Here is a 26,280-nt window from a genome sequence, read left to right as displayed (position 1 = left end):
TGGGCTATTCCCTGTTTACTTTGCCAATCCAAGGCTTTTATTCCTCATCTTAAAACATGCTTCATTTAAAAAAAAAAAATTCAGTGGAATAAATGCATGGAAATGGCACCTATCCAACAGTTTCACGTGTAGGTAGATACAAAAGACATCTGTGTAGTAATCCAGGAATTGGGTTACTCTACTTCTTTTTTCAGGGATGGTGTAACCATGGAAACAAACACACAAAGCTTAGACAAAACCCCACCGCTTAGGAACATCAGGGAAACCAAGAGCCCTCGCCTACCAACGGAAACACAGCATTACCATGACACAGGGTGGATAAAAAGAAATCCTTTCCAAACCAGAAAGAAAAGAGCTGCAAAGACACAGCCTTTTGCTTTTACCCTTTGCTTTTTTATCCCTTTTCTTCTGTAAAATAAAACACTTGTCAACAAAGACAGAAATAAAATACGTGTCTAAAATTTTTTAAGAAGGACTATCTAGGAGCTAGATTCAGCAACTTGAAATAATTGTAGCGTGACATCTCAACTTCAGAGGAAAGCTGGCTGCTCCTCATTTCCTGGTTGTAAAGGGGCAGTCCTGTGGGGGACACAGATCCCTGCTGGTCTAAACTTAACGGGCAGCAGCTAACAGTTGGACAAATTCATAGTAAGAGGCTGGCGGATGGGCCAATCACACTGTAATCAAGTCAACAAATACTCATCATACACCTCTCATACGTTGAGCACTGTCAGTTGCGAGGCAATCATCTTTGAATGAAATATAAGTTCTGATTTTTTAGAACTGACATTTAATTTGCTGAACAATTATTGAATAAAATAAACGGGACAGTATACTGTCATAAGGAGTGAGAAGGACATAACACAGGGTGATGTGATGAAGGTGATGCGTGGGTTAGGGCTGGGATGCTGACTCGAGACTGGTCTCTGAAGATGCAACCTTTGAGCAAAGATGTGGATGCAGAACAATGAACCAGGCAAAGATGTGGAGGAAGAGAGCTCAAGGCAGAGGAACACAAGTACAGTGGTTTTGAGACAGGAGTAAGCTCAGAGAATTACAATAAAAGAAAAAGGAGCTCAAAGAGTACAAGGGAGAATTTAGAGAGGGCCAGATCATGCTTGCTAGTCCATAGTAAAGAGTTACGATTTTATTTCATGTAAGACTGGAAGTCACTGATGGTTTTCGCCTCTAATTTATGTTTTGAAGCATCGTTCTGCTGCTTTGGGGAAAGGGGAATTAAAGCTGAAAGATGAGGTGAGGACTTTGGGTGGCTTAGATTTGGGTGGGAGAAGCAGAGAGAAGATAAGAGGAAAATTTGGAATATATATATATATTTCACAAGTAAAGTCAACAGGCAGGAACTTGCCTTCCTTTCACCTAAACTAATCTTTTAAGGAAAAGATCATCACTGAAGGGGCAGGAGTGGGCTGACTTCAGCACTTACAGTTATTTTAATTTATGGTGGCAACAGATCTTACCACCTGAGAGGTAAAGAAAAATTCTTCAACAGCCAGAAGAGACAACTTGGAAATTCACAATAAGTTCATTGTCATGTCATCAATAGTTAAACAGTAGCAACAACAAAAACCAAACAAGAACACATTCTGAAGCTTTAGGTAAATGAAAATTTGCAAGGGTTGCTTTGTAACAAAGCTGCTTCTTTAAAAACAGATGAAAATAATAAACAAATAAATATTTTTTAAAAAAACTTGAAAGCTGATGACTAGTATGAAGACAAAAACAGAGGGTCAGGCTATGGAAAATAAATCAAAAGTGAGATGTAAAATTCTAGTCAAGCCTGGGAAAATATGAAAGACACATCTGAAAAAATATATGGGTATGTTAGGAATGGATAAGTGAGGAAAGAATATGAATGTATAATATAGAACAGTATTTGAAGATAGTGAATTTTCCTCATACATAAAAAAATGGCTTCATGCTATTTACTGTGGGGTTATTATGGAAAACATTGTTCACAATGTCATGTGGCATTAATTTTATAAGGACCCAAAGAAGAAATTTTCCCAGGTCTCAGTACCTGGGAAAGTTGCACTTCCCCTGATTAATTTCTTTGCTTTAGTCTTACATATATAGTAAGTCTTGCAAATAGCCATGTTTCCTTTTTTTGTTTGACTCCTGGGAAGCTCTGTAACAAATTTGGAGCCAGCCTTATGACTTGCATTCTGTGTATTAACCTTAACTGGTTAATAGCACATGCATTCAGAATATGAAACCCAGAGCTCTGATGTTTACTAACATGTGACCTTGGGCAAGACATTTAACTCTTCGTGACTCAGTCTTCTCAACTGTAAAATGGGGGATACCTTCTTCACAGGATTGTTATGAGGACTAAATGAGTAAATATCTATAAATCACTTTGAACAGTGCCTAGCACTTAGCAGTCACTATTTTGAATCCAGATCTTTTTTTTTTTTTTCCTGTAAAGAAACTGATCTGTGGAGAGCCCATCTTCCCTTTCCAATAGAAGGTAGTTTCTCATATCCAATGTTCCCTCATATTTTTGAAAAGCAAGAGGAAATCAGTAACTCTCTTTTTGCCAGTGCATTTGCAGATGTTTCAAATTTGTTTTAGAGCTCCTAATAGCCAAAGGAAAAGAAAAGAAGCACAAATATTTTCAAGATTCAGAGTATACATAAAGACAGAGAAGTTGTTCAGGAAGAGCACAAAAAATGGAGAGCAGTTTCTTCTTTCCTGCTCTTCCTTTCCTTCCCTCCCTCCCTCCCTCCTTCTCTCCTTCTTTCTTTCTTTCTTGCCTAGAATACACAGCAGACACAAACGACTGCAACAGATCTAAGCTATGAGTTACCAAGAACACAAAAATGACAAGAGGAAAAGAATCTGCTTCAATTATCATCATTTTATTATTTCCTGTACTTGATACAGCTGGTTGAATCAATTTTACTAACTCACAAATATAAAATAAACTGACGATTTAGAACACAAAGAAATCATCATCATAACTGAAATGACAATGCATTTGTAACAGTTGATGACTTTTCCATGGATTTTTTTCCCCTTTGGAAAGCTTGAAGTGGCAAAGAAAAAAAGATACTGGATCCAGTTTCTTTTCTTGTCTTTTCTTTTTTCTTTTCTTTTCTTTTTTAATCTAATGAAAAATTCTCTCTCTAAATTTCAAGTCAATAGCTAAGTATAAATGGAGTTTGAGACAATGAAGCTTGAAAATGTGTGCTATACTCAATTATGCCCAACATGCTGGTGAACACATTTTTGGTATCCTTGTGTCACTTGAGACCACCAATGAGTCAGGATTTTAATCATTTTTATACATTTGAACAAAGGCCAGAAATTGCTGGCAATTAAAAAAAAATCCTCATTTGTCAAAGATTATTGAACAAAAGTTGCAAGAGTAATTAGGCAGCAAACTTCTTTAAAATAAGGAATTTAATATAGTCTTCATATTATTACAAAGTTAAAATGAACTGTAATCGAATCTCCTTCATTTTAAATTTATGACAGTGTATAGTTATAACGTTTTAAAGAACTAAGCACTTCAGGGATTTCAGATAAGAGGTTTGAGAGCCTAGAGTAAGAACAAAGAATGGAAAGTGTCTTTGAGTGACAACGGAATGGACCATGGTGGACACAGAGATGCAGGCCCAGACCCCCTTCTTGAAAGGACTTGGGGCCCAGCTCCAAGGAGGGAGGTCAGCAGTCAGCAAATGCAAGGTTTCCACCTCAGCTCCAGGAAGCTGTGATGGACTCAGGGCAGCCAGCATCCGAGAAGAGTCAGGAGTGGGTGTCAAGACCTGCCCTTTGGTCCTGATGTGGGACAACCCTGACAGGAAACATCAACTCTAGAGAGACCTGGTTAGGCAAGCATCCAGTTCCACTCCTCATTCCTCCTTTCAAAGGTGCTTGTTAGAAACAGAGTTGTACCTGGAAGAAAACAAAGGCTCCCCTGATTGTCGAGGAGAAAAGAAATTTATTTTCGTTCTTGCAGGAGCAGCCACACAACCAAAAGCAAATGGAATGGCAGGCGCCCCGAACACGCCCCGAACACACAGCCTAACACGCAGGTCCCTCTCCCGTTTCCCCATTGGCTGGGTACTCCAGAGGTTACAGCTGATTTGAGAGAGCTGACTAACCTGCCTTTGATTATACCTCATATTTCTTCACATTTCAGTGACCCTGGTTGTTACTTGTTTTCACCCAGATAAGGAGCTGGCATTAACTCTAGACTTATGTTAGACGCCCTTTCTTTCCCTCTAATCGCAGTTAGTTTGTGCTAGTTGTGTTTAGTTTTTGTTTCCCCTATTCCACGTCACCTTTATGTGAAAGCTAAATTTAACCCTTTTCTTACTGTGCTGACCCCTAAAAAACAATGTTACACCCCCAAACTATCTCAGTGTCTGCTTTTGGAGTGTGACAGGAGTCCATCTTACACTGTCAAGTGAAGTAGAAAAAAAAAAACCATTCTAAAATAGTATGTATTGCAAACATGGTCCCATTTTTATAAAAATGAACATGGACATATGTATAGAAAAAAGTTTTGGATACTCACACTAAATTGCTAACTGTGATTATCAGGATGGGTTTATGGAGGGTCTTCTACTTTATACTTTGGAAAGGTTATATAGCATAACACATGAAATCTAGACATGGGCAACCTGGGTTTGAATTTCTATCTCTATGAACTTGGACTTGCTTGGGATACTAAGCAGGAATGTATAATCTTCCTTCAGGCAAGAACATGGACTACAGTTGAAAAGTAACACAATCTTATACAGGTTAGTGTAAAATCCTGATACATCCCAAAGTAACTTGGGCAGAGAATAAAAATATATTTGCAGGGGCTGGGGAAAAATGCAGAAATGTTAGACTTCCCCACCTGAATTATTACTGATATCCTCACAAACATTGAGGACTAACAATTTAGTATGCTGAGCCCTCAGTCTTGGGCTTACATGTTGTGACTGTGTGATTGTGAAAACCTTGTGGCTCACACTCCCTTTATCCAGTATATGGACAGATGAGTAGAAAAATGGGGACAAAAACTAAATGAATAATAGGATGGGATAAGGGGCGATGGAATGCTTTGGGTGTTCTTTTTTACTTTTATTTTTATTCTTATTTTTTTTTGGAGTAAGGAAAATGTTCAAAAATTGGGGTGATGAATGCACAACTATATGATGGTGCTGTGAACAGCTGATTGTGCACCATGGATGACTGTAGGGTATGCAAATATATCTCAATAAAACTGAATTTAGAAAAAAAAAAAACAAAAAAGAAAATTAACACAATCAACCACAGCCCTTTAACTTAACTCATTTACATCTCTTTCTCTGAGTGCAGGTAATAGGACTACCTCAGTTGGTTGAGAAGATTGAGAATACTTACAAGCCCTGAGCCCAGTGCCCAGCATATAATAAACACATTACGCACTGGCTATTGTTATACATTTATTTATTTTTAAACATTTTATGGGTATGTATTACTTTTGTAATTTATTCCACAAATATTTACTAAGCATTTATTATGTACCAGGCACTCATCAAGGTCCTGTGAGTACATAAGTAGACAACAGAGCTGGAATCCCAGCTGTCACGGAGGCAGGATAGATAGGCAGGCAGGGTAACAAGCCAAAAAAATGGGCTTCCCAGGATGCTGCAAACTGGAAGCCTGGGCACTGTTTCTCCTCTTCTCCTTTGAATAGGAAATGGCCTTTCTATTCTAAGTGTGGCTTGAAAACTGGGTAAGTCTTGAATGTCTCTAATATTTCTTATTAATAGAAGATATACCATAGACTGTTTAAATTCCTGCTAAATAGTGATGTAAGTCCCAAGCATAAAAAAATACTGTATATCCTTTCATGATAAGAATACTCAACAAACTGGGGAATTGAAGGGAACTTCCTCAATCTGATAAAGGGCACCTATGAAAATCCACAGCAAACAAATTAAGTAAAAATACCCAATGGCGAAAGACTAAATGCTTTCCCTCTAACATCAAGAACAAGATAAGGATGTCTGCTCTCACCACTTCTATTCAACATAGTACTGGAAGTTCTAGCCAGGGCAGTTGGGTAAAAAAAGAAATAAAAAAGCAATTTTAAAAAAAAGAAAGAAAAGACATCTAGTTTGGAAAGGAACAAGCAGAGTTACCTCTGTTTGCAGATGACATGATTTTGCATATAGAAAATCCTAAGGAATCCACAAGAAAATTATTAGAGCTAATAAGAGAGTTCAACAAGTCTGAAGGATAAAAGATCAATTTACCAAAAATCCATTGTATTTCTATATACTAGTAATGAACAATTGAAAAATGAAATTAAGAAAACAATTCCATTTACAGTAGCATCAAAAAGATAAAATACTTAGGAATAAATTTAACCAAAGAAGTGCAAGCCTTGTACAATGAAAATTATAAAACATTGAAGTCCTAATAAAAGACATAAGTAAATGAAGACATCTTGTATTCATGGATTGGAGGACTTAATATTGTTAAGATCTACAAATTGATCTACAGATTCAACACAATCCCTATCAATTCCTTGCAGAAACTGACACACTGATCCTAAAGTTCATACAGAAATACAAGGGATCCAGAGTAGCCAAAACAACCTTGAAAAAGAAGAACAGAGATGGGGGACGCATTTCCCAGTTTCCAAAATTACTACAAAGCTATAGCAATCGAGACTGTGTGGTACTGGTCTAAGGATAGACATACAGATCAACAGAATAGAATTGAAAGAAAAAGAAATAAGCCCATACATCTATGGTCAATTGATTTTAGAAAAGGGTGCCAAGTCTATTCAATGGGGGAAAGAATTGTCTTTTTAACAAATGTTGCTGGGAAAGCTGTATATTCACATGTAAGAGAATGAAGTTGCCTATCTCATATCATATACAAAAACTCAAAATGGATCAAATACCTAAATATAATAACTAAGTCTTTATACAAGTTTTAAGATGTTTTAAGAGTTTTTATATGTTTATGAGTTTTATAACTCTTGGAAAGAAAACACAGGGATAAACCTTTGTGACCCTGGATTAGGTAATGTTTTCTTAGATATGGCACTAAAAGCATCACCACAATGAGATACCACTTCACACCCACTAAGATGGCTATAATAAAAGAGAGCGAGAACAGCAAGTGTTGGCCAGGATGTGGAGAACTTGGAACCTGCATACCCTGCTGTGGGAATGCAGAGTGGTGCGGCCACTCTGGAAAACAGTCTGGCAGTTCCTCAAAACATTAAACATAGAGTTACTACATGACCTAGCAATTCTACTTCTAGGTAAATACAAGAGAAATGAAAACATATGTCCACCCAAAAGTTTGTACACAAATGTTCACAGCAGCATTACTCATAATAGCTGAAAGGTGGAAACAACGCAAATGTTCATCAACATCGAATGGATAAACGAAATGTGGTATACCCATATGTTATGGATTGAATCGTGACCCACAAAAAGATATGTTCAAGTCTTAATCCCTGGTCCTGTGAATTTGATCCTACTTGGAAATAGGAACTTTGAAGATGTTATTAGTTCAGATGAAGCCAAACTGGATTAGGTTGGGCCCTAATCCAATGACTGGTGTCCATATAAGAAGAAACTTGGATACAGAAGTAGAGAGAGGGGAGAATGCCATTTGCCAACAGTGGAGAGAATACCTAGGACTGTTGGCAAACCCTCAGAAGTTAGAAGAGGCAAGGAACGGATTCTTCGCTTTGGACTTTGATTGAAGCATGATCCTACCAACACCTTGATTTCAGACTTCTGACTTCCAGAACTATAAGACAATAAATTTCTGTTGTTTTAAGTCACCTAGTTTGTGGTCCTTTATTACAGTAGCCCTAGGAAACCAAGATACTAGCAATAAAAAGGAATGGAGATACATGCTATAGCATGGATGAACCTTAAGGACATCATCCTAAGTGAAAGAAGCCAGGCATGAAAGATGACATATTATATGATTCCATTTATATGAAATGTGCAGAATAGGCAAATTTATAAAGACAAAAAGTAGATTAGTAGCTGCCTAGAGCTGGAGGTGGGGAAACAGGAAATTGACTGCTAAAGGGTACAGGATTTCTTTTTGATGGATGAAATGTTCTAAAATTGACTGTTGTACAGCTATGAATATACTAAAAACCAATGAATTGTACCCTTTAAGTGGGTAAATTGTATGGTATGTGAATCATATCCTGATAAAGCTATTACAAAAAAAAATCTTTCCATGGAAATTTGAACACTACTTCTGGTATGTAACATTACTTTATTTGGCTAGAAATGAACCAGTAATAAAAGTGAGGGGGTAATGGAAATTCTAGTTTTCACACTTTTGACATTTTATATTCTTTCATAAAAAGAAGTATATTTTCTGTGACTCAATATCATGTTTTCATAACTGTCATACTTGACTTTGAAATAAAATTTGATATCTACTTAATGCTGAAAGTAATAAAAAATAATAAACATAACCAACTGTATTTATCCAATTAATACAAAAATGGCTTATTATTACAAAAATCTGCCCTGTTTCCACCAGATTTAATATGGTTTTTTTTTTTTTTTTTGCACATGATGGATACTCAGTAATTTTCATTGAGTGATTACTTGTACAAAAAGGCTCAAAATTATCAATTCTGCTGGGTAAAAATTATACCTTAAACTTTCATCTAAATATAACAGCCTTGGCAGGGAACTGATAAGAGCAGAGAATTTGAGGTTAAGCAAGGGTGACCTTTCAGAGTCTGCTGCTGCAGCAGACTCTGAAAGGAAGGACAGTTTTGCTACCTGCCCAAGTATGGGCCTGCCCGTTGGAAAGGATATAAATTGGCATTACCTTCTTCACAGGTCAAGCTTTAAAGAAAAAAAATCTATAAATTGGACTTATTATGATAAAAATGAAAACAGAAAAATCATAATTATTCCAATAGATGGGGAAAAAGCACTTGACAAAATTCAACATTAAATTCATAATAAAAGATCTTAGACAATTAGGAATGAAAGGAAATTCTATAAAGAGTATCTCTAAATAACCTACAGTAAATCTCATCTTAACCTGGGAAACATTAAAAGCATCCTTTTTAAAAATAAAAAATAAATAACACTAAATTGAAGATTCTAATAGCATATAAAATTATTAAAATAAATGGAAGTCAATATGATTGGAAAGGAGTAGATAAAACTATCTTTATTAGCAGATCACATGATTATTTTTATAGAAAACTAAAAAGAATCTACAGAAAATTTATTAGAAATAATAGTTTAACAAAGTAGAAGGATATAAGCTTATTGTACAAAAGTCAGCTGCATTTCTTTACATCAGCAACATATACCTGGAAAAGAAAATTTAAAAGAGAGCGTTTCAACACTATCAGGGAATATCAAGTGCCTATGAATAAATCTAATAAAAGATACATTAGACTTAGGGGAAAACTATAAAGTGACACTGAAAGACACTAAATGCAGACTTGAATGAATGGAGAGATAGGCCATGTTCATTGGTAAAACACTTCAACATTGTAGAGATACACATTGATCTATAGATTCAATGCAATTCCATCAAAATCCCAACAGGTTTTTTTTTTTTTTTCATGGATTATGTTAAACTGATTCTAAAAGAAGAAGAAGAAGGAATAATAGTTCAAAAAAGAGTCAGGAAATTTCTGAAGATGACTGAGGGAGAATTTGTCCTACCAGATATCAAGACTTACTATGAAGCTATGGTAATTTAGACAGCATGGAACAAACTGGGCAAATTAATGCAATTCAGTAAAGAGCCCACAACAGACCCACACATGTATGGAACTCTGTCTATGTCAGAGGAGATAAGACAGATTGATAGGGAAATCAGGGACTACTCAATACATGGAGGTAGAAAAAAAATGATTATACATGTCGAAACAGATGCCATTAGAGGTATTTATCACACAAGATAGAAGAAACAAATGCAGATGTATTCAAAGGTTGAATGTCAAAAACAAAACTTAAAAATTCTTAGTAGAAAGTATAGCCTCACAGGCTGAGGGGAAAAAAGAATCACAAATACCCAAAAACGAAAAACATACATGTCAGAATGAAGAAAAAGCATCAATTATCACAATAAATTTGCAAGAAATGAGAGGGTGAATATAAAAGAAACAAGCTCAATGCCTAAAGCATTATCATCTTTATTATGTTATTTATTTACTCGGAAAATAAAAACTTGGCATGACCAAATTAAGATACACATTTGTAAAGGATTGTAAGATAGACTTCACATACATTTAATGGGCTTTACAAATTATATGAATAGGTATTAATTGAACATTACATAATACGTATGTTAATTGAATTACATATATAGATAGCCACAGACAGTAATGGCCTATCCTTTCTTTTGGGACTCTAAACAGATTTTCTTTAAATAGTGTACATCCAAGATTGGTGGGCTATTGGGTTGGTTTTTCCTGCCTTCATCTTTTAATTGGTCCTAACCTCTTCAGGATGTAGAAATTCTATTTTGTTTATTAATACTCCGTGAAATAGGTATTGTTGTTTGCTGCTGCTCCTCCACTCCCACTAACCCCTGCCCCCCCTTTTTTAATAGATGGGGAAACTGAGGCTCAGAAAGGCTAAGTAGTCTTTTCAGGCTACACAGCTAATAAGCCATGCCTCCAGGATTCAAACCCCTTGTACAACCATGCCTAGTAAAATTCTGTCACGAGACTATCACTGATAGCACCATGCAAGTGAGATCATTTACTATATGGTACAAAAACTATATTAGGCTGTGTAAAAGATCTTTTAAACACCAAGTGAAATTATTTAAAATTAATTTTAAAATTAATATAAATCACGGTTTAAAACCAAACCTTGACTCCTTTTCTCTTACTCTTAAATTTCTATTGAGTTTGTAATAACAAGCAAATCTCTGACCTAAAACTACATAATAAAAAAAAAAATCATGCCGGTCCTTTGCTGCCCTCTTATGGAAGAAGTACACAGACACACAAAACCCCCTCCATAACTAAGCTATTTCAGGTGTACCTGATAAATCAGTTTCTAGAAAAACTCAACTAGTACATAAGAGAAACTCAGTGAATGTCTGTAGAACTGAACTGAAAGCTTTATTCACTGAATCTTTCATATATACCTAGAGAGCTTGATTTTATAAGAATCCTCTGGTTATTTATGATAAATGACTAATCACCCTCCAATGTAATCTTTGAGGAACACACATTTGCATATATCACATTGATTTAAAATTATAAAATTGCATCATGTAGCCAATTTATTCACAAAAGTATGACAATAAATAAAAACCACAATCTAAAAATTTCAGTTTAATCATTCATTTCAAGTGCCTTTGCTCTTTTTGAAGTCCAAATCTAACAAATAGACAAAGTGAATGATTCAAATTTTGTCTAATTTTCTGATCTTTGCTTAGTTTCTGTTGGTTGTGACCTTACACTGAGTGAGATAAGCCTGATCAGTTGTCAGCAAAATCTATGAAAAACAATATTGCTTGCAATTTTAATGTAGGTAAACAGTGATCTCCCTATCTCTAGAAAACTGAAAAGGCTGTTAATGATTACATTAACCATCAAGGCCCATAATCTTATGACTTCAAAAGAGGGATTTTTCTAGCTAAACAGTCAATGCAATTGTTTCACAAATTCATGGATGACTGATCTTCCAAAGACATGGATACTCTTATACAAGGGAACTTTTCCCACTCTTCAGGAATGGGGAATTTTAATTCTTTGAAGTGGACCTCACTGGATTTCTTTCTTCACCATACTGGGAAAGGCTACACACATAACTGAGATGTGAGTGCATATTCTTATATATTCAGTAGCTACTACCACCACCACCATACAAATACACAAAGCAGGGCTGTTGGTGTATTCACCAAAACATTTCCTGGATTTCTCAGTAGCTCTATCATAACTTACTCCTAGTTCCTCAAGAAAGCTTTGCTATCCATCTCTTTCTTCCCATTCTCAGTGATATCACACTAGTTCAGGCTCTTATCTGCTTTCATTCATTCATCAAGTACTGTGTTTCTTGAGCACCTACTACTAGGTGAAGTATTGTTAAGAGCTAGGTAGAGTGTGATACACCAAAGAGACATGGTTGATCTCATGTAGCTTAGTCTAGTAGATAAAACAGATAGCAAACAAATGAACATATAAATAAATATACTGACAAATGGTTTGATAAGGTTTGATTAGAGAACATAACAGAATGCTTTAAGAAAGTGTAATAGGAAAGATGGGTCCTAATTATAGGTAGTAACTTACATTGGGACCAGAGGGAAGGCTGTCAGTCAGAAAAGGGCACTCTGTGGAACTGACATTTAAGCCGACACTGGAAGAATAGGTGGTAGTAATCTAGGTGAAAAGTGAGAAAAGAGAATTCCAGGCAGAGGAAACAGCAAAAGCCCTAAGCCTTAAAACAGGAAAAAATACAGTGTGTTTTTAAGATTAACATGAGGCCAGTGTGGCTGAAAGATGAGACCAGAAAATAGGCAGGGCTAACTCATCAGGGACTTACTGGCCATGCTAAGAAGTTTGATTTTATTAAAACCAAATGGTTTTAAGCAGAGGAGTGACATGATTTGATTCATGCTTTTAAAAGCTTACTCCAGTAAACTTTGGAAGATTCGGACCATGCCAAGGGCAGAAGTAACGAAATCACAAAGGAGGCAATTGTAGGAGTTCCAAAAAGAAAGAGGATTGCAATGAGGTGGTGACGATAGAAACAAAGAAAAAAGACAGGTAAATTCAACATATATTTGATTTTTTTAATTATTTAACTTTATCAAAAAATTAAAACAAACCACAAAAAAATTCACAGCATTTCAAACAAAACAAAGGATTGAGAAAAACAAATAACCTAAAATAACTACTTTGCTACCAACATGTTCCTACCATAGCCCAAGAAAATTAACAAACCATAATCAAAGGCATAAGAAAAACCAAATAACTTAAAATAATTACACTGAAGCTAATTTTTTAATAAAATAGCTTTTTTAACTTTATCAAAAAAATTAAAAAAAAACAATTCAAACAAAACAAAGGAATAAGAAAAGCAAATAACCTAAAGTAACCGTATTGCTTCCAACATGTCCCTACCATACCTCAAGAAAATTAACAAACCCTAACAAAAAATTGAATAAGAAAAATAACCCAAAATAACTACATTGTTTCCAATGACACTACCATATCCAAGAAACTTTGCAAACCATAATCATTCCTGAGCATTCCCATAACACTAAGATTACCCTAAATAGCTTATCTGTTCTTTAAATTATCGTTGCCTCTTCACTAGTTGCTGTCTATCTTTAATTTCTACCTTTTGAAGTGTGTTTATCAAAAAAAAAAAAAGGATGCTGGAATTTATTGAATGCATTTTCAGCATCTATTGAGATGATCATTTGATTTTCCCTTTTGATTTGTTAATGTGTTGTATTACATCGATTGATGGTCTTATGTTGAACCATCCTTGCATGCATGGATGAACCCCACTTGGTCATGGTGTATGATTTTTTTAATGTATCTTTGGATTTGATTTGAAAGTATTTTGTTGAGAATTTCTGCATCTATATTCATGAGGGAGATTGAACTGTAGTTTTCCTACCTTGTAGCATCTTTACCTGGTTTTGGTATTAGAGTGATGTTAGCTTCATAAAATGAGTTAGGAAGTGTTCCATTTTCTTCAATGTTTTGAAAGAGTTTAAGTAAGATTGGTGTCAGTTCTTTTTGGAAAGTTTGGTAGAATTCTCCTGTGAAGCCATCTGGCCCTGGGCATTTATTTGTGGGAAGCTTTTTGATGACTGATTGGATCTCTGCTTGTGATTAGTTTGTTAAGGTCTTCTATGTCTTCTCTGGACAGTCTAGGTTGTTCATGTGTGTGCCGGTTGGGATGTATTATGTCCCTCAAAACGCCATGTTCTTTGATGCAATCTTGTGGGGCCAGAAATATTAGTGATGACTAGATTAGAATGCTTTGATTGAGTGTTTCCATGGAGATGTGACTCAATCAACTGTGGACAAGAACTTGATTGGATAATTTCCATGGAGGTGTGACCCCAACCATTCAGGGTGGGCCTGAATTAAATCACTGGAGCCATATGAAAAGCTCAGACAGAAGGAGCTCACTGCTTGCTGCAGCTGAGAGACATTTTGAAGGTGGCTTTTGAAACCTGATATTTTGGAGAATGCCATTTTGAAACACAGCCTGGGAGCAAGCAGATGCAAGCCAGGTGCCTTCCCAGCAAACAGAGGTTTTCTGGATGCCATCGGTATTCTCCAGAGAAGGTACCCTATTGTTGATGCCTTATGTTGGACACTTTATGGCCTTAAGACTGTAACTTTGTAGCCAAATAAGGCCCCTTTATAAAAGCCAATTCATTACTGGTATTTTACATAATGGCAGCATTAGCAAACTGCAACCATGTGTTTCTAAGACATTGTCCATTTCCTCTACATTACCTTGTTTGTTGGCATAGAGTTGTTCATAGTATCCTCTTATGATATTTTTTTAATTTCTTCGAGATCCACAGTAATGTCCCCTCTCTCATTTACAATTTTGTTTATTTGGGTCTTCTCCCTTTTTGATTTTGTCAGTCTAGCTAAGGGCTTGTCCTTCTTGTTGATCTTCTCAAAGAACCAACTTTTGGTTTTATTTATTCTAATATTTTTTTGTTTTCTATGTCATTTATTTCAACTTTCATCCTTGTTATTTCCTTTCTTCTGCTTGGTTTAGGATTAGTTTGCTGTTCATTTTTTAGTTTCTTCAGTTGTTCCATTAGTTTTTGGTTTTAGGTCTTTCTTCCTTTTTAATACATGCATTTAGAGCTATAAATTTCCCATGCAATACCGCCTTCACTGCATCCCATAAGTTTTCATATGGTATGCTCTCATTTTCATTGTCTCTAGATATTTAGCAATTTCTCTTGCTATTTCTTCTTTAATCCACTGATTGTTTAGAAGTGCATTGTTTAACTTCCAGATATTTGTGAATGCTCTAAATCTTTGATGGTTATTGGCTTCTAGTTGTATTCCATTGTGATCAGAGAATGCGCTTTCAATTATTTCAATCTTTTTAAACTTATTGAGGCTTGCTTTGTGGCCCAGCACATTATCTATTCTGGAGAAAGTTCCATGGGCACTAGAGAAGAATGTGTATCCTGTTGATTTGGGATGTAATGTTCTATATATGTCTGTTAAGTCAAAATCATTTATCACATTGTTTAGTTTTTCAATTTCCTTATTGTTCCTCTATCTGGTTGAGCTATCTGTAGGAGAGAGTGATGTACTGAAGTCTCCCACAATTATTGTGGAAACATCTATTGCCTCCTTCAGTTTTGCCAATGTTTGTCTCATGTACTTTGGGGCACCTTGATTGGGTGCATAGACAGTTATGATTGTTATTTCTTCTTGTTGAATTGCCCCTATTAATAGTGTCCTTCTTTGTCTCTTATAACATTCTTGCATTTAAAGTCTATTTTAACTGAGATTAATATTGCTTCTCCTGCTTTCTTTTGGCTGTAGCTTGCATGGAATATTTTTTTTCCATCCTTTTACTTTCAATTTCTTTGTGTCTCTGTGAGTAAGATGAGTCTCTTGCAGGCAACATATTGATGGTTCATATTTTTTAATCCATTCTGCCAATCCCTATCTTTTAATTGGGGAGTTTAATCCATTCACATTCAATATTATTACTGTGAAGGCAGTTTTTGAATCAGCCATCATATCCTTTGAATTTTATTTGTCAGATATATTTTTCCTCTCTATTTCCTTTAGTGTATCCTTACTAAAATTCTTTAGTTCTGTGCCCTTCTCCAGACCTCTCTCTCCTTTTTTTCTCAACTGGTAGGGCTCCTTTAAGTATTTCATGTAGGGCAAGTCTCTTGTTAGCGAATTCTCTCAGCATTTGTCTATGAAGATTTTAAACTCACCTTCAAATTTGAAGGAGATTTTTGTGGGATAAAGAATTCTTGGTTGGCAATTGTTCTTTTTCAGAATTTTAAATATGTCATACCACTGCCTTCTCACCTCCGTGGTGGCCACTGAGTAGTCACTACTTAGTCTTATGTTGTTTCCCTTGTAGGTGGTGAATTGCTCCTCTCTTGCTGCTTTCAGAACTTGCTCCTCCTCTTCAGCATTTGAAAATCTGATCAGAATATGTCTCCGAATGGGTTTGTTTGGATTTATTCTGTGTGGAGTTCATTGGGTATCTATGATTTGCTTATTTATGTTGTTTAGAAGAGTTGGGAAGTTCTCTCCAACAATGTCTTTGGATACTCTTCCTTGTCCTTTACCCTGCCTTTCCCCTTCTGGAACACCAATGATTCTATTTGTGCCCTTCATGTTGTCTTTCATATCCCTGAGATCCATTTGAATTTTTCAATTTTTTCACCATTCATTCTTTTGTGTTTTCACTTTCCAACCTACACTCTCCCAGTTCACTTATTCTTTCCTCAGCTTCCCCTAATTTAGTACTATGTGTCGGTCAACAGTTTCTTTTATTTTCATAAGATCATCTATTTTTTCATTTACTCTTGCAAATTCTTCTTTATGCTCTTCTAGGGTCTTCTTGATGTCCTTTATATCCAGAGCATGGTATTGGTGTTTGTGATTACTTCTTTAATTAATTCCTCCAAGTTCTGTATCTCCTCTGATTTTTCAATCTGGGCATTTGGGTTATCCATATCTTCTGGTTTCTTCATATGCTTTATGCTTTTCTGTTGTTTTTGGCCTCTTGGCATTTGCTTATCTTGATAGGATTCTTTTAGGATATGCAGGCTTATCTAAACAATTATATATAATTTGACAGAGCTACAGCTTGATGCAGTGCACTTTCCCTGAACTACCAGCAGATGGTGTTCCCAAGCCACCTCTTATCCTCAATCCAGTTCTCCCCAGCTTTGTTTATACAGTGAGTGGGGCCCAAACCATGTAGGTGTCTAATCAGCACACCAATTTTCTGTGTGCAATGAGGACTGCCAGCCCTGTGGGTGGGAATTGTGCTCTGGGCAATTTGGCAGGGAAGAGGGCTTTAAGACCCAGTACTCCCAGCCATTCCCAGGGTTGCAGCTGTGATACCCTAGGGCTGTGGCCGGCATCCACTCCTTCAGCTCAGACTCCCCTCAGTCCCTCTCTGCCATGGACCCACAAGTCCCTGGGCTTGGTGTAGGGCTCCTGTCACTTCTGTGTGGCTCCCCTGCCTCCTGACTGTGCACCCTGTGGGCTTCTGTGGAGGAGGAGTTGCGCTGTCACAAGCCAGCCAAACTCCAATTTCCCTTGAGGAGGCTCTTGGCCACAATGGTGTGAAGGGGTGGCTCCTAGCCCTCTTCAAAGATAGTTGCTATGGGGTGTGGAAAATCACCTACTTCTGCAATCATCTGCTTGCTGCAGAGGCTCATCCCTGACTTGAGGGCCTTCAACTGTGGGTGTGCAAAGGGCTATCACCTATGCCAGTTACCAAGGTGGATGCCCGGGGTAGAGGCCAAAAACAACAGCTCCCTCTCTCATCTCCCTGGCTGCTCCCCAGGTCCCACTCTGACCTGCCTCCAAACACAGTGTGAGTCCAGATGCCATTTTCCCAGAGGCTCTCCAGATCAAAGACTTACACAATTCTGAATGCTGGCTCTTGGCTTCTTCAAGTGCTCAATTACTATGGATATATAAGTCCCCGCCCAGCTGGTGGAACCCTGGAACCAATATTCTGGAGCACTTTCTGTCTTTTATCTAGTGTTTTTCATGGAGAATTTTCCTGTCTCTCCTAATCTGCCATCTTGGATCTCTCAGCAACATATATTTTAAAAGCAAAAGTAATGGAACATAATGATGGACTAGGTGTGGACTCCTAGACTTTTTTATTTGAGCAACTGATGAACAGAAGTGGCATACACTGAGAAAAGGAAGGCAGAAGGAGGCAATTTAGTGGGGAGGGGCACTGAGAATTAACTTTTAGGGATGTTCAGTTTAACATTTCTGTGAACTATCTGAGTAAATATGTCAAAGAGTCAACATATAAATGACATTTAAAATAATGGAAATGGATGAGATCACCTACAAGCACATGGAGTAAGAAAAAAGGAGGCTCAGGACTAAGTCATAAAGGAAGCATAGAGGAGGAAGATCCCCAGAACCCCAGACAGGAGGAAAATCAGTGGAGGATGATGCCACATAAGCTTATATTTAGTAACTGGGGGTGTCCAATTGAGTATGAATAGCAGGCTAGCCCATTTGACCAATTCCTTAGAGAGCTCATATTTTAGAATTAAATGCACAAAATCAGCATATTTTTGTGATCTGTCTCTTAGCACTATTATGAGTACGCTGTCATCATAAACTGGAGCAAACTGTTTTCGGTGGGGCCATGCACCTTCTCTCTGGCTTTTGACACATCAAGTATATTCCCATCTCAGAGTTTTTACCTTGCTGATATGAGACACTCTTCCTCCTAGTAGTTCCCCTTATCAAGTCTTGGCTCAAATGACACTTCCTGAAAGAAGCCTCTGATGACTCACCTCTAGAGTGAACATTCTCCACCTAATATTCTTTTCCTTCTAAGCACTTACCATCGTGTTTCCTTCTAATGAGAATGTAAGCCACATGAGAGCAAAGGTCTTACCTACCTTGACTTCATCATTGTTGGTCTTCCCAATGCCAAAAACAGTGCTTGAAACAGAATAGGTATTCAATAAATGTCTAGAATTAATAAGAGAAACATACATCATTTCCAATAAGTACAGGAAATCCTTGTTATTCATAATTTGAAAAATCCAATACCAAGGATGGACCTGCATCAGATAGAAGTAATATGCGTTCTAGAATTCTGAATCCAGTTCTGGAGCCTTATCTTTGTTCTAGTTATGAGGACTCCACTGTGCTTTCAACTGCATTCATCCATCTTCCTTCCCTGACGTCATGTCAGGCAACATCACTCCCTCTAATGAGTAAGCCTGGCATATGCTGGGGCCCAACCCTAGTCTTATTATGATACCTAGACAAATAAAGTCACTGCCTCTTTATCCACAATCCCAGTTAATATTGTACCCAGGAGCCCTGGATTCTTTCCAATCCTTTCTATGCCAAGGACTAACCAAAGGCTAATGTTATCAAAAGAAGTTTTGTAACAGATGATTTATTGAGGCATTACTTAATGAGGGATAAAGAGCTTGTCTTCCAAAACAAATTCTACTAAAGGTGAAATCTGCAACTCTATGGATATTGTTTGTTAAACAAAAAAAAGGTATGTCTAAGTATATACACACATATTTCTAATTTTTAAAATTGGTAAGCGGGTTCGCTGAGCACTGGAACAGCCAGAAGGACATCCTGGAGGAGAGGCAGGCCGAGGTGGACACAGTGTGCAGACACAACTACGAGCTGAACGAGGGCGTCACGCTGAAGTGCCGAGTCCAGCCAAAAGTACATGTCTCCCCCTCCAGGAAGGGGCCCCTGCAGCACCACAACCTGCTTGTCTGCCACATGACAGATTTCTATCCGGGCAGCATTGAAATCCAGTGGTTCCGGAATGGACAGGAGGAAATAGCTGGGGTTGTGTCCACCAACCTGATCCGTAATGGAGACTGGACCTTCCAGATCCTGGTGATGCTAGAAATGACCCCCCAGCAGGGAGACGTCTACACCTGCCAGGTGCAGCACCCCAGCCTGGACAGTCCTGTCACCATGGAGTGGAAGGCACAGTCTGATTCTGCCCAAAACAAGATGCTGACTGGAGTCGGGGGGTTTGTGCTGGGGCTCATCACCCTTGGAGTGCGCATCTTCATGCATAAGAGAAGCAAGAAAGTTCAACGAGGACCTCTATAAACAGGTTCCTGATCTACCTTGAAAGACTATACATGCCTTGGAACAAGTTATTTCTATGTTTCGTTAGTCCCAGAAGGCCTGAGTCAGACCCTCAGCTTCCCAAGAGGATGTTACTGCTAAGTAACTACTCTGAAACCAGTCTCTGTAGTTCTACTCTTTGATTCAACGCACAGCATCTACAGAGCCACTAACCAAGTTCCATTCTCCTTACCTCCATAAATAATCAAAATCCAACATGATTGTCTGTTTTCTTTTGAGAATATGTACCAAGGCATCTCTCTCATTGATTTTTTTAAATTTAATTTTATTGAGACTGTTCACATACCATACAGTTATCCAAAGTGTATAATTACTTGCTTACAGTGCTATCCTACAGCTGTGCATCCATCATCACAATTAATTTTTTTTTTACTTTTAGAACATTTTCATTACTCCAGAAAAGAAAACTCAAATCCTCCCATGCCCCTAACCACCACCACCCCCTCCATTATTGACTCATAGTATTGGTATAGTACATTTGTTACTGTTGATGAAAGAATGTTAAAATACTACTAACTGTAGTACATAGTTTGCAATAGGTATATTTTTCCCTATATACCCCTCTATTACTAACTTCCAGTTATAGTGTCATACATTTGTTCTAGTTCATGAAAGAGATTTCTTTTTGTACAGTTAATCACGGACATTGTCCACCACAAGATTCACCATTATACATTCACATCTTTTAACCTCCAACATTCCTTCTGGTGACATATGTGATTCTAAGCTTATCCTTTCCACTACATTCAAACCCCATTTAGCACTGTTAGTTGTTCTCACAATAATGTGCTACCATCACCTCTGTCCATTTCCAAATACTTAAGTTCAACCTGGTTGAACATTCTGCTTATAATAAGCAACCACTCCCCATTCTTTAGCCTTATTCTATATCCTGGCAGCTTATATTTCATGTCTATGAGTTTACGTATTCTAATTAGTTCACATCAGTGAGACCATACAATATTTGTCTTTATGTGTCTGACTTATTTCACTCTATATAGTGCCCTCAAGGTTTCTTCATCAACCCATTTTTTTTTAAGATGGTTTTGTTCACCCACCATACATTCCATCCTAAGTAAACAAATGATGGTCCCCTGTATAGTCACATATTTATGTATTCACCACTATCAACACTATCTGTATAAGGACATCTCCGTTTCTTCCATAAAGAAAGAGGAAGAGTCAAAGAAGGTAGAGAGACAAAAGGGAAAGAAAGAAAAAAAAACATGACAGCTAAAAAGCAAAAAACATAGAATTAAACTAAAGTAGAATAAGAGAGACAACATAACCAATACCAAAGATCCCATACCCCACCCTTATGTCCCCCTCTTACCAGCATTCAGCTTTGGTATATTGCGTTTGTTACATTAAAGGAAGCATAATACACTGTTTCTGTTAACTACAGTCTCTAGTTAACAGAAACAATGATTGATTGTAGTTTCCCCAATACCACCCCATTTTTAACACCTTGCAAGGTTGACATTCATTTGTTCTTCCTAGTGTAAAAACATATTTGTACATTTTATCACAATTGTTGGACACTCCAGGTTTCACTGAGTTATACAGTCCCAGTCTTTATCTTTCCTCTTTCCTTCTGGTGTCTCACATGCTCCTAACCTTCCTCTTTCCATCATACTCACAGTCATCTTTGTTCAGTGTACTTACATTGCTGTTCTACCATCACCCAAAATTGTGTTCCAAACTTCTCACTCCTGTCTTTTCCTTTCTGTCTATAGTGCTCCCTTTAGTATTTCCTGCAGAGCAGGTATCTTGTCCACAAACTCTCTCAATGTCCATTTGTCAGAGAATATTTCAAACTCTCCCTCATATTTGAAGGACAGTTTTGCCAGATATGGGATTCTTGGTTGGCAGTTTTTCCCTTTCAGTATCTTAAAAATATCACCCCACTTCCTTCTTGCCTCCATGGTTTCTACTGAGAAATCAGCACATAGTCTCGTAAAGCTTCCTTTGTATGTGATGCATCACTTTTCTCTTGTTGCTTTCAGGATTCTCTCTTTGTATTTGATGTTTGATAATCTGATTATTAAGTGTCCTTGTGTAGGCCTATTCAGTTCTATTCTGTTTGGGGTACACTGCGCTTCTTGGATCTGTAATTTTATGCCTTTCATAAGAGATGGGAAATTTTCATTATTTCCTCTTTATTGCTTCTGCCCCTTTTCCCTTCTTCTCTCCTTCTGGGACACCCATGACACATACATTCATGCGCTTCATGTTGTCATTCAATTCCTTGAGATGTTGCTCATATTTTTCCATTCTTTTCCCTATCTGTTCTTTTGTGTGTAGGATTTCAGGTGCCTTGTTCTCCAATTCCCTAGTGTTTTCTTCTGCCTCTTGAGATCTGCTGTTGTATGTCTCCATTGTGTTTTTCATCTCTTGTGTTGTGCCTTTCATTACCATAAATTCTGCCAGTTGTTTATTCAGACTTTCAATTTCTACCTTATGTTTGCCCAGTGTTTTCTTTATAGCCTTCATCTCTTTTGTCATATCTTCTCTGAACTCGTTGATTTGCTTTTGATTTAGCATATTTCTTTGAAAATCTTTAATAGATTGTTTCATTAAAGTGAAAGAATGTCTTAACTGTATCTTGATTGAGATGTAAGTTTGTTCCTTTGACTGGGCCATATCTTTTTTTCCCTAGTGTAGATTGTAGTTTTCTGTTGTCTAGGCGTCTGGCTTCCTTGGTTACCCCTATCAGATTTTCCCAGACCAGAACTGGTTTCAGATCTCAGAGTAGGGTTATATTCAGTTTCAAGTCTCCCTGCAGGTGTGTCTTAGAGATTGACAGACTTTTCTGTGAGGTCTCTAGCTGCTGTGCTTTTCCTAATCTGCCCAGCAGGTGGTCCTTCTCAGCCTGTCGCTCCTGACTGGTGTAAAGAGGTGTGGCCCTTTTAGTTTCTGTTTTGGCTGTTTTCCCCAGGCTCTGGGGTCTGGTTCTGAAGGGAAGACTGGTAGTAGGGCTGGGTCCCACCTCCTTCCTCTTAGGGAAGATATACTCCCTAGGGAGTTATCATCTGCATTCAAATAGCTCCTTTGTCTCTCTGACTCTGGTATCTGTACCCCTCTCTGGGTCAGAGTGCTGCAAACTGAAAATGGCTGAGGCTCTCACTGAGCCCCTCAGGTTAAGAGAGAAAAAAAAGGGACAGAAAGCCCCCCTTCAGAGCCAGTCCATGGCCCCCCAGTTTCACCCATCAGCCAGAGGTAACACCTGGTCTTCTGGGCTTCCCCTCCTGGACAGAGGAGTCTTCTGGTTCTTTAAGGTCAGTCATCACTAAAAGCCTCTATCTGCTTGTTAGGGATTTGTAGCTTGTATTCAGCAGTCCACATTTGGTAATTAAAACCCCAGCTGGAGCTGGGCTGAGCTATATTCACTTGCTCAGAGAATGCTTTCTACCACAGCAAGGTTTTGCAGCTCAGCCTGCCATTGAGGGAGGGGGCTTCTGGCACAGTTTCATAGTTTTCACTGACAGATTTTACACTGCAATCTCAGACATTCCTCCCAGTGCAAGTTGGTGTACAATGTGAGGACAGTCACAATTGTCCCCCAGCAGTTATTCCAAATTATTTACTAGTTGTTCCTGGTTGCATATTAGTTGCTCCAGGGGACTAACTGAATTCCACTCCTCTCTATGCTGCCATCTTGCCTTCCATCTCTGCCATTACTTTTTGCTTGAGGGTTTTGGTAAATAAGCTTATCGTTGTTTATACCTAGATAAAAAGAAAATCACAGAAATAGGGACATACTAATTATTGGATAAGGGGGCCTATTAGAATTGGACTGCCTCCAAATTTGCTGATTTTATTGGGTTGCCCCATGTTCATGTTTGGCACCTTCATCCATGTAGGTCTGGGACCACTGTTTTTAGTTATTTTGTTCCCTTGGCCTCCATTATAACACAGTCTCTGAATTCTCCTGTCCATCTGAATTCTGGGATTATATGATCCATATTTATATTCACTGAGTCAACATATAATTAATTGACAGCGTGATATACTGCCTTACAAGTAATAAAATTAAATCAGAATTAAAAACTAGAAATGTCATGTAATAAACTTTAAACCTGAAAAAAAATTGGTAAGCATATATTCAGAAAACATTTCCTAAATATGTACTTTTGAACTATATAGTCAACTACATATTCTCAGAGTGCAAAGGGGGCACAGTAGAAAATACAGTTATTTTTCATAATAATGATGAATATTTGTTAACAAGTAATGCTTTTTTAAAAATTTAGAGCAGTTTAGATATACAGAAATGTAATGCAGAAGGTACAAAGTTCCCATATAGGCCCTTTCCTCACACACACCATTTTCCCTGTTAACATTTTGCATTACTAAGGTACCACTGTTTCAGCTGATGAACCAAATTTTATTAATTATAGTCCAAAGTTTACATTTGGGTTCATTCTTTATTATACTATTTTACAGTTTTTTTAATGGCAATATGTATACAACATAAAATTTTCCATTTTAACCACTTTCAAGTGTATAATTCAGTGGTGTTAATTACATTCACAATCCATTGCCCCAAACAGAAACTCTGTACAAATTAAGCATTAACTCCCCATTCCCCATTGTTCTGGTTTGCTAATACTGCTGTTTTGCAAAACACCAGAAATGGATTGGCTTTTATAAAGGGGAGTTATTTGGTTTCAAAGTTACAGTCTTAAGGCCATTAAGTGTCAAAGGTAAGGCATCAACAACAGGGTACCTTCACTGGAGAAAGGCCATTGGCATCTGGAAGACTTCTGTTAGCTGGAAGGCACGTGGCTGGTGTCTGCTTCCTCCAAGGATGCATTTCAAAATGGTGTTCTCCAAAATGTCAGTGTCAGCTTTCAATGGCCATCTTCAAAATGTCTGTCTCAGCTGCAGCTCCGAGGTCCTTCTGTTTGTGAGGCCCTTAATAAAATTCCAGTGAACTAATCAAGGCCCACGCTGAATGGGCAGGGCCACACCTCCATGGAAGCATTCAATCAGAGGTCACACCCTAACCAAAGGTGTCACTCACAGTTGGGTGGGTCACATCTCCATGGAAACAGCCTAATCCCAATATCCCACAAGATTGGATTAAAAGATCATGGCTTTTTCTTGGGGACATAATATATCAAAACTGGCACATGCACCCACATTCCTGCCCCTGGTAATATATATTCTAATTTCTGATTCTATGAATTTTCATATTTTAATTTTTTCATATAAACAAGATTATACAATATTTGTCCTTTTGTGTCTGACTTATTTCACTCAACATGATGTCTTCAAGGTTCATCCATGTTGTCACATGAATCAGAACTTTATCTTTTTACAGATGAGTAATATTCCATTGTATGTATAGACCACATTTTGTTTATCTCTTCATCTATTGATGAACACTTGGGTTTCTTCCAACTTTTGGCAATTGTGAATAATGTCACTATGAACATTGGTGTGCAAATATCTATTCGAGTCCCTGTTTTCAATTCTTTTGTGTATATACCTAGATGTGGGATTACTGGGTCATATGGTAGTTTTATATTTAACTTTTTGAGGAACCTCTACACTGTTTTCCACAATGGTTGCACCATCTTATACCCACCCCCCCCCCAACAAGGTATGAGAGCTCCTATTTTTCTACATCTTTGCCAATACTTGTGATTTTCTGAGGTAATGGATTTATTATTGATATTTTAAAATACATATTAATCAATAAATATTTTTAGATTTCTCAGTTTTAACATCTTTTAAACCAAATAGCAATAGATGCAGCCCATGTAAATAAAAGCTCTTTAATAGCTTCTAAGGATATAAAGGCGTCCTCAGACCAAAATGTTTGAGAATCCATGTCACAGAATCAGGAAGAGACTAAAAAATAGGAAGGAAGATTAGGAGGATGGTTTTGTGAGTATAAAATACCTGATTTAGTATGATGACTATAAAGGGAAAGAATTGAGTCTGAGATAATACAGATTAAGGACATTAGCAGCCTTGAGTACCTAAAGCTTTATGGTGCTTCCCCCATTATATATTCAAAATAAAAACAATACCACATCATAGAAAACATGTAAGGAAACCCAACAAATTTCTGATGTATCCTCTTATTTAAATGACCTCTTAGAACTATCAAATAACAAATTCTTCTCCTACCCCACAAAAATTTCTCATTTCCACACTTTGATGGTACCCTAAAAGGACTTATTCTATGAACCAGGCAAACTAGCTCCTTGCTACTCTAACTTGGTCCATGGACCAGCAGCACCAGCATTCCCATGGGAGCCTGTTAGAACTGCAGAAAGTCAGACCTCCCCCTAGACCTACTAAGTCAGAAACTACACTTAAACAATATATCCCAGATGATTTTTACATACATGAAACTTTGAGAAGTACTGGACTTAACAACATGGATGATGAAGAATTAGTCATGA

General features: G+C 37.4%; 1 pseudogene; it reads left to right on the top strand.

Annotated features, from left to right (window-relative positions):
* The first annotated feature begins 3,615 nt into the window (after positions 1-3,615).
* LOC119540850 lies at positions 3,616-20,056 on the top strand (annotated as a pseudogene).
* Positions 20,057-26,280: the final 6,224 nt, after the last annotated feature.

This window comes from Choloepus didactylus, chromosome 7 (genome assembly GCF_015220235.1).
Source record: "Choloepus didactylus isolate mChoDid1 chromosome 7, mChoDid1.pri, whole genome shotgun sequence".
Classification (NCBI taxonomy): domain Eukaryota; kingdom Metazoa; phylum Chordata; class Mammalia; order Pilosa; family Megalonychidae; genus Choloepus; species Choloepus didactylus.
This window is presented reverse-complemented; position numbering and strand designations above follow the sequence as displayed.